Below are 13,567 nucleotides of genomic sequence, written 5' to 3'. Positions count from 1 at the left end.
GTTAGATATGGGGTTCTATGGTTGATCTATCCAAGTCATTGATACGAAGGCCCCATCTTGGAAGTGTGAACCGACAGTGGGGTGTACTAACAAGCTAACCAAAAATTTAAAAAAAAAAAAAAAAAATTTAAAAAAAAAGGCCTCATCTCGGATGGACCAGATCATAGATTTTCCTTTTTAATAATTTTTATTTTTTTTAGTTAGCTTGTTGGTACACACCATCAGTTTACACTTCAGTGTTAGCCACCCGGAATCGGTACAAGACCTCTCTTTAACATTTTTATCGCTGACATGCACATACATGGTTTAAAACATTGGAGCGGGTTAGGTGGGACGTCCGGCCTCACTGAACATAAAGCCACCCTGACCGTGAGGCCCACCTTGATGCTTGTACTGTATATGCACACTGTCCATCTATTTTGCCAACTTACTTTAGAGCATGAACCTATAAATGGAGCAGATCTAAATCTCAAGTGTACCACGCAACATGAGACTATGGTAATTGATCATTAAAATCTTTTTGTGGGCCATAAATTTTTGGATGAAGCTGATATTTATTTCTTTTTCTCCTTCATCTAAGTCTGCGTGACCTTAACAATAGTTTGGATCAAGGTGGGAATTACCATAATCTTAAGTGGATCACACCATAGGAAACGGCAGTGATCCAACGTTCACAGGAAATAAAAGGATCTTGCATGGATACAAAGTTCAAGTAGACCACACCATGGGAAATAATAGTAATGCCCTGTTAAAAACTTCTTAATATGCACGGAAGTTTGGCAAAAGGTTCCATGCGGTAGAGCTCATGGAACTTCCTGTGAGGTTGAGCTGTGTGGGCCCACTGTGATGCGTGACAAAAATTTATCCCATTAGTCAGAAGCACCATTCCATGGTGGGCCTAGGGCTTAAACATTAAGTCAATCCGTGACTTTTGTGGGCCATACCACATACAAAAGTTGAGAGGGGTTACCCTCCATTAAAACATTCATAAGCATTTTTTGGGCCCACCGATATGTGGTTCACAAATCCAGCCCATCCATTATGTGTGTCCCACTTGGATGAGGGGTCAGACAAGTTTCAGATGCATCCAAATTTCAGGTGGGCCCCACCAAGTGCTTCTATATGTTTTAAGCATGTCTTCACATGATTTTAGATGGCATGGCTTACCTGAGTTCCTTATACGGCTATTTTTGGTATATCTTATAATTTAAAGGGCACCCATCAAATGCACAGTGTTGATGTTTGACAGACATCATGGTGGGGCCCACACAACTTGACCTCATGGGAAGTTCCCATGAGCTCGACCGCATATAACCTTTTCCCCTGAAGTTTTGGGTCAAGCTGATATTTATATTTTCCCTTTAATATCAAAGTGGACAATAGAAATATTTCAACGGTGGGTATCACTTTCCCCCATACCCTGTAGTGTGGTCCACTTTGAGCCTTGGATCTGCCTCATTTTGGGCTCATGCCCTGATATGAGGTAGCAAAACAGAACAGATAGACGACATGGATATAGACATCATCGTGGACCCACAAAACTTAGTGTAGTAGGAATCACAGGGAGTTGTTTACAATTGTCAGAAATCACAGGGAGGTGTTTACAAGTATTCCTTGTTTAAGTTTTGAATCTTTTGATATGCTCGGCAAAGTAGGTGTTCTCAGCCATACAACCACTGTAGATCAATCCAGGCTGTCCAATAGGTGGGGTCCAATGTTGATCGGTTTTAACACAAAAGCCATAGAAAAGAGATTCCAACTGTCCTTTTGGATGGCTCAAATGGACCGTTTGGAATGATGAAAAAGGTTAAGGTTCCTACTTCAAGATAAAAATGCCCTTTAGTTAAAGGCTAAGATTCCGATTGATCTGATTTTGGGGCCATGCAATGTGGGTGGTGACTGTGACTTTGTACAATCAAAGGTAGAAAAGACAGCATGCAAGCAGCAAAATAAGGCCCAGTTATATAAATGGAGGATTCTTTCGATGATCATGAGAGGCTTGCTAGCTGCAACAACAAAAGATGAGAATTTCCTTGTAACCAGAAGCTCTGTTGGCATCCACTTGCCAGCTCACATAAGGACACAAACCCAAAAAAGAGTGGGATTTACATCTTATCTAAAACAGAAATAGTGAGATGAAAATGCCTACTTTCGAAAAAAGTTTGGGTCACTTCTAAAACTGATGTAAGCTGAAGAAAGTTTCAATTAGGGGCATTCAATTCGTATGCTTCAGTTATGGTATGCTTGAGTTTAGACTCTACACATTTTATAGCCCCTCATTCCAATATAAACGAGTACAATAGATATACAAAGTGGACATGACACATATTTCACATATACCTTCGAATACTTATAATTATATGGCTATATCATACCCTTTTAATAAGGGTCATAGAAAAGTCACATCATCCAACACCCACCTTTGCACCAAATCCATGCCAATTTGCTACTGCTTAGTACATGCAATGGTGCATAAGCTGTCCCACCCATGAAGATGACCACATATGGAAGTCGGTCCATCTATTCTGCATCACGGCTACTCGCATGTGAAAAGAATCACTAAAGGCCTGTTTAGATACCACCAAATAAGTTACTTTTTTTACTTATAGCAATAGATAGGTAACTTATTTGAAATAAGTTTGGTTTATGATCAATTATAAGTAGTGTTTTTTTTTTTTTTTTAAATAAATTTAAATTTAGGGGCTTTTGAATGTTAAGTTACTTTAGATAAGTTACTTTTGTCGTAAGTAACTTATATTAATTTCTACTTAATTAATAGCTAAGTATGTTTGGTTAATAATATACTTATCATCCAAAAAATATAAAAAAAAATATATTTAGTTTCCAACATTATATGTAATTATCTTGAAAGTTTATTTGGTCCCCCTAATATCCACCATTCATCATGTTAGCCAACCTTTGATGTGGATCATTCATTGTGTGGGCCCTGCCTTTGATGTGGGTAATCCATCATACAAGGACCACATTGGTCGTGGGCTATTCATCATTAGGAGTTAGCCTTTAATATGCACAGTTCATTTGGTAGGGCCCACCTTTGATGCATGTTAGCTGTCCATCATGTGAGGCCCACCATCAATGTTATTATCCATCACAGGGGGCCCATCTTTAATATCCACTACCCATCATGTGGCCTTTGATGTGGACCATCCATCATGTGGACCCACCTCCGATGTGAGCCATCCATCATGCGGGACCGCCTTGGATATGGACACTCATTAATAGGCCGACCTTTGATGTGGATTGTCCATCATGTGGGGCCTACCTTACTGTGGATCATCTATAACACGGGGCCACCATTATTAATTGCCCATCATGTGAAGCCCACCTTTGATGTGAGTTGCCCATTATGCGAGGCTTGCCTTGGATGTGGGTCATTCATCATTTGAGGTGGACCTTTGATGTAGATCATCCATCGTATGAAGCCACCTCGATATGGGCCACCATCACTTGGGACCCACTAAATCATTTACTCATTTATTATATGATTTTCCAATCATCTCATCAACTTAAAAGGGATTCATGGTCACCAAGAGCATATTTTCTTAAATAATTTCTCCAGGTGCCATGTCACTAGTGAAAATAAAGGAAATGAGTTACTTTTAAAAGCTTAAAAGTAATAAAAAATAATTAATAAAAATAAATTACTTTTTCTAAAAAACTAATTATTTAAGTTTAATGACCAAACTCACTTACTTTAAAAAAGTAACTTATTAACTTACCTAAGTTAAAAAAGCTACTTGGTAATATCCAAATGAGCCAGTAAAGTTACTTAATCACTTCAGTTTAATAAGTAAAAAAATCAAGATAAGCTACTTAAAGTATAAGTAGCTTATCTTTTTAATAATTATTATAATAATAAAGCCTTCCCCATTGGTTCTTATCAAGCTTATGTTTGTACCCACTCACATGATCAGGCATTACCGTATATATTTACATGAAAAATAGTTTAAACTCCCTGAAAGTCCATATCCAACATACAAGCATCCCCACCCTTTTAAGCAAACCTTTTATCTTTCTTCCAGCTAATGTTGAGACATTAATGTGTGTGTGTATAGCTCATATGAAAAGCTCGCATAAAACCTTCATGCGGCAGCAGGAGGTGTATATATATATGGAGAGAGAGAGAGAGAGAGAGAGAGAGAGAGAACACTCCCCAATGCTCTTTTTTTTAGCAAATGGATCTGCCCGCCCTATTAAGTAGACCTAAAGCATGGGGAAATTTCGTTATATATAAAAGAGTTCACATTCCCCGGTGCTCTTTATCCAATATACGGGCGCGCCGCCCTTATGAGTAGACTTCTTATTTTTCTCCCGACAAATATTGAAAATTTTCTTTATACATAAAAGATTTCACACTCCCCAGTGTGGCCGCCCTTATCCATAAACCTGTTACCATTCGTGTGGCAAACAATGAGAATTTTATTTATTTAAAAAAGGAAAGTTGCGGGCTTAGTATACACATGATGACATGTGCTGATATTGATCTTGCGTGCAAGAAGCCAAAAATCCCAAATCATCTATTTCCCAACGGATATTGCAAGCTGCCTATTTACTCAGCCACTTAGAATTCAGCAACATCGTCTTTAAGTCAGACCCACTTGTATAAGAGAAATATGATAGTTGAAAGGGAGTCAGTCACCTTCAATTTCAAGAGAAGATCATGCCTTTAAACGGCTGGTAATTGATCAATTTCAAAGCTGGCAGGGCAGCCGTGCATTTGCCATGATGGTCACAAATGAGATAATCAACGCACCCAAAATTCTAGTCCAAGGTTGTAGATCCATCCAAGTGGATAGCCTCTTTTTGCATATGTTCTCTTTTCAGTGGATGCCACATCATAAACACTCATCAGGTGGTCCACACAATTGCTAAGTTGGCGTGTGAGGGGGTGTATACCACTAATTGGATGTTGATGACCGTACTAACCATTGATTGGTACACGTTATGATGAATCTAGACCATCCAACCACTCACCAGTTTTTGGACGGTCAGATCTCCAGTAGTTTCATTGTTTATGATCATCCCCATAGGCCATGTACATGGGCATGCATTTAAATCAATCCAGACCATCCAAATTGTGCACCTTATTATACAGATGTGATAAAACCTCAAACATGGTTTTTGGACAACATTAACCACTGACAAATGAACGATTTGTTTTGTTTTTTTTTTTTGTTTTTCTCTCAGATTAAGGGCTTATAAATTTTTTTAGTTCATCTTAGTGGTCCATTTCATAGCCGCCACCGATTGTACGGGTGGGATCACCCTTTCAGTCTTTCACTATTCCTTTTAAATTAGATTAATTATATAACACGTGTTCCACATGTTGCCATTTTTTATGTTTTTAATGACTGTAACTGCTGAATGCAGAGTCGTGCTGCAATAATGCACACCTTTTATATTATGGACCTCAGTATGGGATGAAAACAAGAATATTTTCATGATTGAAAGATTTTAAGGTAACCCAAGAAAATAGAAAAATATAATTTGAGAAGTCGTTCATTTTGAAAGGAAAAATTAAAATGACCCAAGTGTTAAAATATTTCTATCTTAGATAATTTTTTAGTATCTCCCATATACGCGTGGCCAGCCATAGTTTTAACTCTCAAACAAGTCAGTCTCATGAGACGCATCTTAGTCAACTCAGACTCGAAAGGATTGAATATGGTTGGGTGCCAAGAATCAGATTTGTCTGAGTCGACTCACACTCAGTAGGACCTGAAATGTCAGCACCACATCTTCACCCCTTGAGTCGTTCTTAGTCGAGCAAATTAAATACATTTACTTCTAAATATGCATGATTTAGTACAAACTTAAAATATATTTTTTTATAGAAAATGGAAGATGATCCGCATTAGTTTTTTGTATTTTTTCATTCGTCCCTCTGTCATTGTTAGGTTTCTACATTACATGCTAAGGGCCTATCTGATTTTCTTAGTTCAGAGGTAATTCAAGGTAAATGGGTAATAATGTATTTCTGGTTGGATTTCCAAGGTGATGTTGACCGCCATCTTTCACTTATAACACTCCTCATGTCACTTGAGGAGAAAAATGTTAAATCATGGGGCTGACCATAAGTGTGTGTGTCTTATCCACATTGTCCATCCCTTTAGCCAACCCATTTTAGGGCATGAGCCGAAAAATGAAGTAGATCCCAAGATCAAGTGGACCACAACACAGGAAACAATGGGAATTGAACTCCAACCCATTTTAGGGCATGAGCGGAAAAATCAAACAGCCCCTAAGTAAGTTTTCTCATAGTGCAGAACTTTAATATCTTTTTAAGGTATTTTACATATTTATATACTTATAACCTTTTCTTACCATGCTTTCTTTATTATAAGAGAATTTTTTCCAGCTAACTTTCTTAGGTTAATCAAACTGCAAGCAACACCCATAATATATTTACTCAAGCATGTATGAACTTTGACCAAGTTACTTTTATTATGGTTTAGATGTTTCTACGTGTACACCAAATGAATATATGCAATCATTCTATCTCATGCTATCATAAACATATCTTTCGATATGATGCCTCAAGGTTCACTATTCTAAGCACATTATATCTTATGACTATGATCAATAATTCAAAAATAAATCTAAATTATTGGTTTTATAAAACAATGCATATAATAATTTTGAAATAAATTGTTTAATCTAAATGATGTACAAAATTAATTTAATTGGTCATGTTGATCAATTATTTTAGTTCCTAATTTAAGGCTAAACCTTAAAGGGCCATAGATACTTTATTGTGAATCCTAATCCCCATGACACAACATAATCAAGCACCCAACCAACCATGATCTACTTAAAAAGCTTATATATTAATGAATCAAAGCAATATACTAAATCCTAACTAGGACTCTAGATCCTCTCCTATTTAAGGATAAACATAACAAGTATATATGAAGTAAAAGCCAATATTCGTCAGCTAAATCCAAATTGACTTCCCAAATTTAGTCAATATGTACTCGTGAACACGCCTAAACATGTGCAGACAATATCTAATGATAAAGACTCGCCATACCCACAATAGTTGCATCATGTACAATGGCTTATGAATTATGTTAACTTATTTGTTGGCTATGATAATGTTATACATAGGTGAAGAACTACACAAGTTAAGCTTCACATTAAATTTTAGGTCAAGCTTTTTTAATTTAATTCCCTACAAGTATAGTGGCATCAAACAAAGTTTCCAACATATTAATGATCAAACCATTAATGACGAATACATATACACATGTGTATGCGCACAATGTTTACAAGACTATAAGTGCTTTTTCTTATGGGTGGGGCCTACTCGAATGGTTGTCTTAAATTGGCACCTGGTGCAGTCATGTATTTCCGGATAAAAAAGCGGTGGGCTCCACTTAATATGTCTCACATTCACTTTATCCACCAATTTCTTTAATTCATGTTAGTGTACTAGACAAAAAATTAAAATGATTTGAAGCTCATGCAGCACTTAGACATGGAGAGCTCATTAACTAAATCTTGGATGCTGATTGAGTGTTTATGGAAATTATTCGATGAGATTTGATTGGACTATGTTCCGCTGCCGGAATTAAAGTTAGCCTCACCTTTAATAGCTTCACAGGACAATCAAGTCTGGCCACACAGGAACCACCACCTCCCATTTGGATGTGGATAGTGCCCTGCTTGGACACACTCAGTCCAAAGTAGAGGCTTTGTGCGGCCCACCATAATATTGTCTGAGTTTTATCTACGACTGTCCATCGATTTTTTTAGGTCATTTTAAGGTATGAGCTGAGAGATGAGGCAAGGCTCAAGTGGACCACAGTGGGGATTGAATGTCCACTGTTGAAAACTTCTTTAGGGCCATTTAAGTTTTGGAAGCACTGGTATTTGTTTTTTCCCTTCGCCCAGGTGGATGGCAAAATAGCATCACGGGGAGTGCGGGAAGGTTTCAACGGTGGCTGCCATTATCAACATTGCTTGGAGCGGTGTGGATCACTAGAGCCTTGGATTTGACTCATGTTTGGGATTTTACTAAATGGTCCATTAAAATGGATGGACGACATAGATCAAACATACGGTGGGCATGACAGAGCCCTGCCTGAACAGTCCGTCCAGGAGGGGAAGGACGCTATCTGTGTCCTTCTCGAAGGACGCGGATTTCCTGCGAAAGCCTTTCGCAGGAAGTTCCTGCGCAAGGATGCTGGGTGGGGCGCACCGACATGTTTTTGATAAATCCAATCCGTCCATCCGTTTTTCGAGATCATTTAAGGACTTGAGATAAAAAATTAGATGTATATAGAACTAAAATGGGACACACGAGGGGAAACAGCGATCATTCAGTGAGCACCGTTGAAGCATTCGTATGCCCAAAAAATTATTTTATCAGTCTATATTTTTGGTTTTTTTTTACTTAATCCCATTGACAATGACCTTATAAACGGTTTAGATAACATATAAACATCAAGGTGGAGACTGGGAAGATTTCAACGGTAGAAATTTCTTTCCCTAATTCTCCCTCTCGTGTGATCCAGTTGAGTTTTTTATCTGCCTCATTTTTTGTCCCACCCCTAAAATAAGATCTCAAAACGGATGGACGGAATGGATTTATCACATACATTTTAGTGTGCCCCACCCAGCATCCTTGCGCAGGAACTTCCTGCGAAAGGCTTTCGCAGGAAATCCGCGTCCCTTCTCGAAGCTCCGAATTCGCGTCCACCGAAGTTCAAGGAAGCGGATTGGCTGGTGTACCACACGCCACCGACTTGACATGTGTGGGTGCGTGTCGTGCGAGACGAGCTTCAACGATTCTCGAGCTCCTGAGTTGCAGGAATCGTTCAAAGGAGATCAAGGTTACATGGCCCCACAATATTGTATTTAATATATCCACGCTATTCATCCATTTGGCCATACCATTTTAGAGCATGAGCCTAAATATGTGTTGCATAAGGGGCCGCTTGACCGGGCGGATGGGAAGGGATTGGATGGTATCGGAAGGGATTGGAAGTTAAATCCCGGAATTGGCCAGGCGTGCCAAACAGACTGGGTGATGTGATCCCGGGATATAACAATCCCATGAATCTTAAGACAATCCACTGACAACACCATCATTACCTTTAAATCCCATCCAATCTGCCCTAATCCGTTCAAATTTGCCTGGGACGTGTTTGGATTGAGGGATTGGAAGGGATGAGAAGGTTTAATCCTAGGACTGGCTGGGCGTGCCAAACAAACTCGATATAGCAATCCCATGGATCTTAAGACAATCCACTGGCAACACCATCATTGCCTTGAAATCCATGCCATCCACCCTAATACCATTCAATCCCTTCCAATCCACCTAGCCAAACGGGCCCTAAAAATCTCAAGTGGACCACACCACAAATGGTAGTGGGGATAATGATTTTCACCATTAAAACATTTGTAGGGCCTACTATATATTATTTTCCATCCAATCTTTTCATAAGATCACACTGATGTGTATGAAAAGGTGAAACAAATATCATATTGATTCAAAACCTGTGTGGCCCATAAGATGGTTGGCGCATGGTATTGGTTGAGATTAGATGGGATGAAATTCTAAAAACAATTCAATTGCCTTCTTTCCGGCATAAGGTAGATGGAATAGTGAAAGTTATAATAAATGCATATATAAGGTATTATCCCTGAATTGGGTGCATCACATGTTTCTTAATACCATGTTTGGACCATATACATTAAAAAGTAAATTCCAGAATTTACTTTCAAATTGCATTTGAATTGAAACTGGATGAAGCAAAAATTCATCATCGGTGGAATAGGCTCATTTTCCAAAGCTTACAAAGTTAATTTTAATGCCATTGCACACTCCTTCCAAACAAGTCATTCCGTATTTCAAAATAGGATTAGTAATGCAAACATGTTTAATACAACTTAATACCACAGGCCAAACGGGCCCTCAGTTGTCATGGATGCCTGTTTGGATTGCATGGAAGAATACAGTCAGGGACTAATGCATGTTGTCGTGTTTGGATGGAGATGTGAGCTTGGATTATGTGTGGATTATAAGTTAGCCCTATTGGGATACTGATTGGCCCGAGTCCCCACAGTCATAGTTTCCAAACTTCCACAGTAAAGTTTGGCAAGTCAACCACAGGCACGGATCAGCCAATTTTGTAGAAATGAAAATAAAGTATCTTCCACAATATAGAAGTAAAGACGATGGATTGCACTTGTGTATTGGAAACATTTTGTGGCATATAATGAGGTGGGACTAATGAATGACCAGTCACGCTGCTTGCCCTCATAAATCTGTATTAAGCACATACAAAATCACTTCCGAAAAAAAGATGGAGAGAGGAAGTGTATTAAGCATGTATCAAATCACCAGAAGATCCGTATTAAGAGATAGATTGAGATGTAATCTGATGCATTTCATAGAGGTGCACGGTTTCTATTAATAACTTAAGAGGAGAATAATCAACCACTGATTTGGAGGGCTGTTACAAGATATACAAGATAGGTGAATATTACAAGATATACAAGGTAGGTGAATATTGTGAGGCTAATTATAACTATATATAATTGGAGCAAGATTATAATACTAAAATATCTCATGGATTACGAGTTGCCTTACGGAGTGGATCCATAAGATATTTTCTAGACACCAGGATATCTCATGGATCACGAGTTGCTTTATGGGGTGAATCCATGAGATATTTTCCAGGCATGCCATTTACTCTAACATTAAGCACATACAAGATTTGTATTAAGCACATACCTGTTTCAATTGCAGGTATTTAAAAAATGTCAAGGAAATGTTATCATTAATATAGAGGTCAGTTTCAAGCCGGTAACATAAAAATATATAGGAAATGTTATCCTTTCCAAATTCAGAAGAAACTAGAGTGGACATCAAAGTGGCGAAACCCACTGAAAAGGTTAGTTTTGTGCAAAGATTCCAGAACAAATATCAGGTACCAATGAAGGTCCATGAACATCAAACAATCACAAGAGATTTTAAATATTCCTTCCAAAATCAGGAGAAATTGGAGTGGACATTGAACCAACCAAACCCTCTACAAAGGTCAGTTTCATGTCGCACTCTCATAATAGATGGAAGATAAAATTAAAATATTTGTATCAGATGGTTTCACTATGCACACGATGCTTCATTGCATGTACCATACATGGATTTTGGATACATGAGCTCACTGAAATGGACAGATCCAACGAAATTGACAATCCAGCTACTAAGCGAAGGACCGATTTCATTCCTATATATGGTGTCGATTCACAAGTTCGCTTGCAGCGGATTGAAGACATCTTAGGGTCTGTTTGGGCGGTGGGATTAGAAGGGATTAGGTGGGATGGGATTCATCTGGTCCTATGCCAATTTCACTCCATGTTTGGGAAGAATACGAAAGCTTGGAATTACATTAAATGGAATTGCATTGGGTCCCATGCCATTTCAATCAATGTTTAGCAAGTTGTGTAGGTCCCACCATGATGTGTGGGCTATATCCACACCGTCCATCCATTTATCGAGATTATTTTAAAGCATGGACCAAAAAATCAGGTAAATCCAAAGCTCAAGTGGACCCCACCATAGAAAGCAACAGGGAATGAATACTTACCGTTGAAAACTTCTTTGGGACTACATAAGTTTTGGATCTACCTCATTTTTAGGTCCATGCTATAAAATGAGGTTATAAAACAAATGAACGGTTTAGATATAACACATGTGTGTTATTCTTAATAATTTCAAATGATGGTGGGTATATTCATTCAATATAGCACCGTATTATCAACAAAGCATGGCATTAATTTTATCCTATGGTATTAGGGGACAATCCCTGCCATGGTTAATAATTATATTTTTTGAATCCCATCCCACCTAATCCCTTCTAATCCCACCGCCCAAACAGACCCTTAGATCATAGTCCTATTAGCTTAAATTATAGGTTTGCTCGCGGAATTCAGGGTCTGTTTGGGCAGGGGGATTAGAAAGGATTAGGCGGGATGGGATTCACCTCGTCCCGTGCCAATTCCACTCCATGTTTGGAAAGAGTGGAGAAGCTTGGAATTACATTTAATGGAATTGCATTGGGTCTCGTGTCAATTTCACTCAATGTTTGGAAAGTTGTGTGGGTCCCATCATGATGTGTGGGATATATCCATACCGTCCACCCATTTATTGAGATTATTTTAGAGCATGGGCCAAAAAATCAGATAAATCTAAAGCTCAAGTGGACCCTACCATAGAAAGCAATAGGAATCGAATATTTACCGTTGAAAACTTCTTTGGGGCCACGTAAGTTTTGATTCTACCTCATTTTTAGGCCTATGCCATAAAATGAGATTACAAAACAAATGAACGGTTTAGATATAACATAGGTATGTTATTCTAATAATTTCAAATGATGGTGGGTAAATCCATTCAATGCACCATCGTATTATCAACAAAGCATGACATTAATTTTATCCCATAGCAATAGGGGACAATCCCTGCCATGGGTAATAATTATGTCTTCTTAACCCATCCCACCTAATCCCTTCTAATCCCACTGCCCAAACAGACCCTCAGAGTTATTTTTTGTGGGATGGCATTGGGTGAGATTTGGTAGTTTTCCCCAAAAGTGATCCAACACCGTCATTAATTCCAATGCAGGATTGGGAGAATCTATACATCTACATCCCATCCAAACTAGACGGTTTTAAAAAACTGGGATGAGGAAATCCGCTCCCATATAATTCTATATAATCCCATGCGGGAAACGCGCCCTTAGTGTTTCAATGGTAGACTCTTATTCCCCATTACTTCTTTCAGCGTTGTCCACTTGATCTTTAGAATTGTCTTATTTTGCAGTTCAACCCTTATGAAGAGCTGGCCAAACAGAAGGACAATTTGGATATAATACATGCCTCATAATGAAAACCCACAGGGTTTGGTGTGTCAACACACTAGCCAAGCCGGTAATGTGTGTTACACCAACAAGTCCACTTCCAAGTTTTGGGTTATGTTGATGTAAGTGGATTGTGCTAATAAATGGATGGACGGTTTGGATATAATACGTGCCTCATGATGGACCCACAACTTGGTGACATCAATACACCAGTCAGATCATTAGTGTGTGGTACACCAGCCAATCCGCTTCAAGTTTTGGGTCACGTTGATGTAAGCGGGATCACGAGATGAATAGTTAAATTCACTTTATTCTACCGAGTAAATTCTGTTAAGCCCGCGTGAACGTATGCGACTTATGCATGCTCCCCATCTGCTTTTTCAGCTCAATTTTAAGAGTTGAACTCAAAATTTAATCATATCCAGAGCTCAAGTAGATAACATCATATAAAATAGTGGTAATACTGTTGGAGCCATCCAATGAGCCACGATGATATTTATTTATCATCCAAACTGTTGATAAGAACACAGCCCGCATGACAGAAATCACAAACAACAGCCTAATCCAAAACTTCCATCACCCTCGAAAGCTCCTCGACTGTGAATGTTCAATTCACTCTACTTTACTCATATGGTGTGAGATATGCGCCATTAAAATTATTTGAAAAAATGGGTGGACAG

Source organism: Magnolia sinica, chromosome 5, assembly GCF_029962835.1.
Source record: "Magnolia sinica isolate HGM2019 chromosome 5, MsV1, whole genome shotgun sequence".
NCBI lineage: Eukaryota > Viridiplantae > Streptophyta > Magnoliopsida > Magnoliales > Magnoliaceae > Magnolia > Magnolia sinica.
This window is presented reverse-complemented; position numbering follows the sequence as displayed.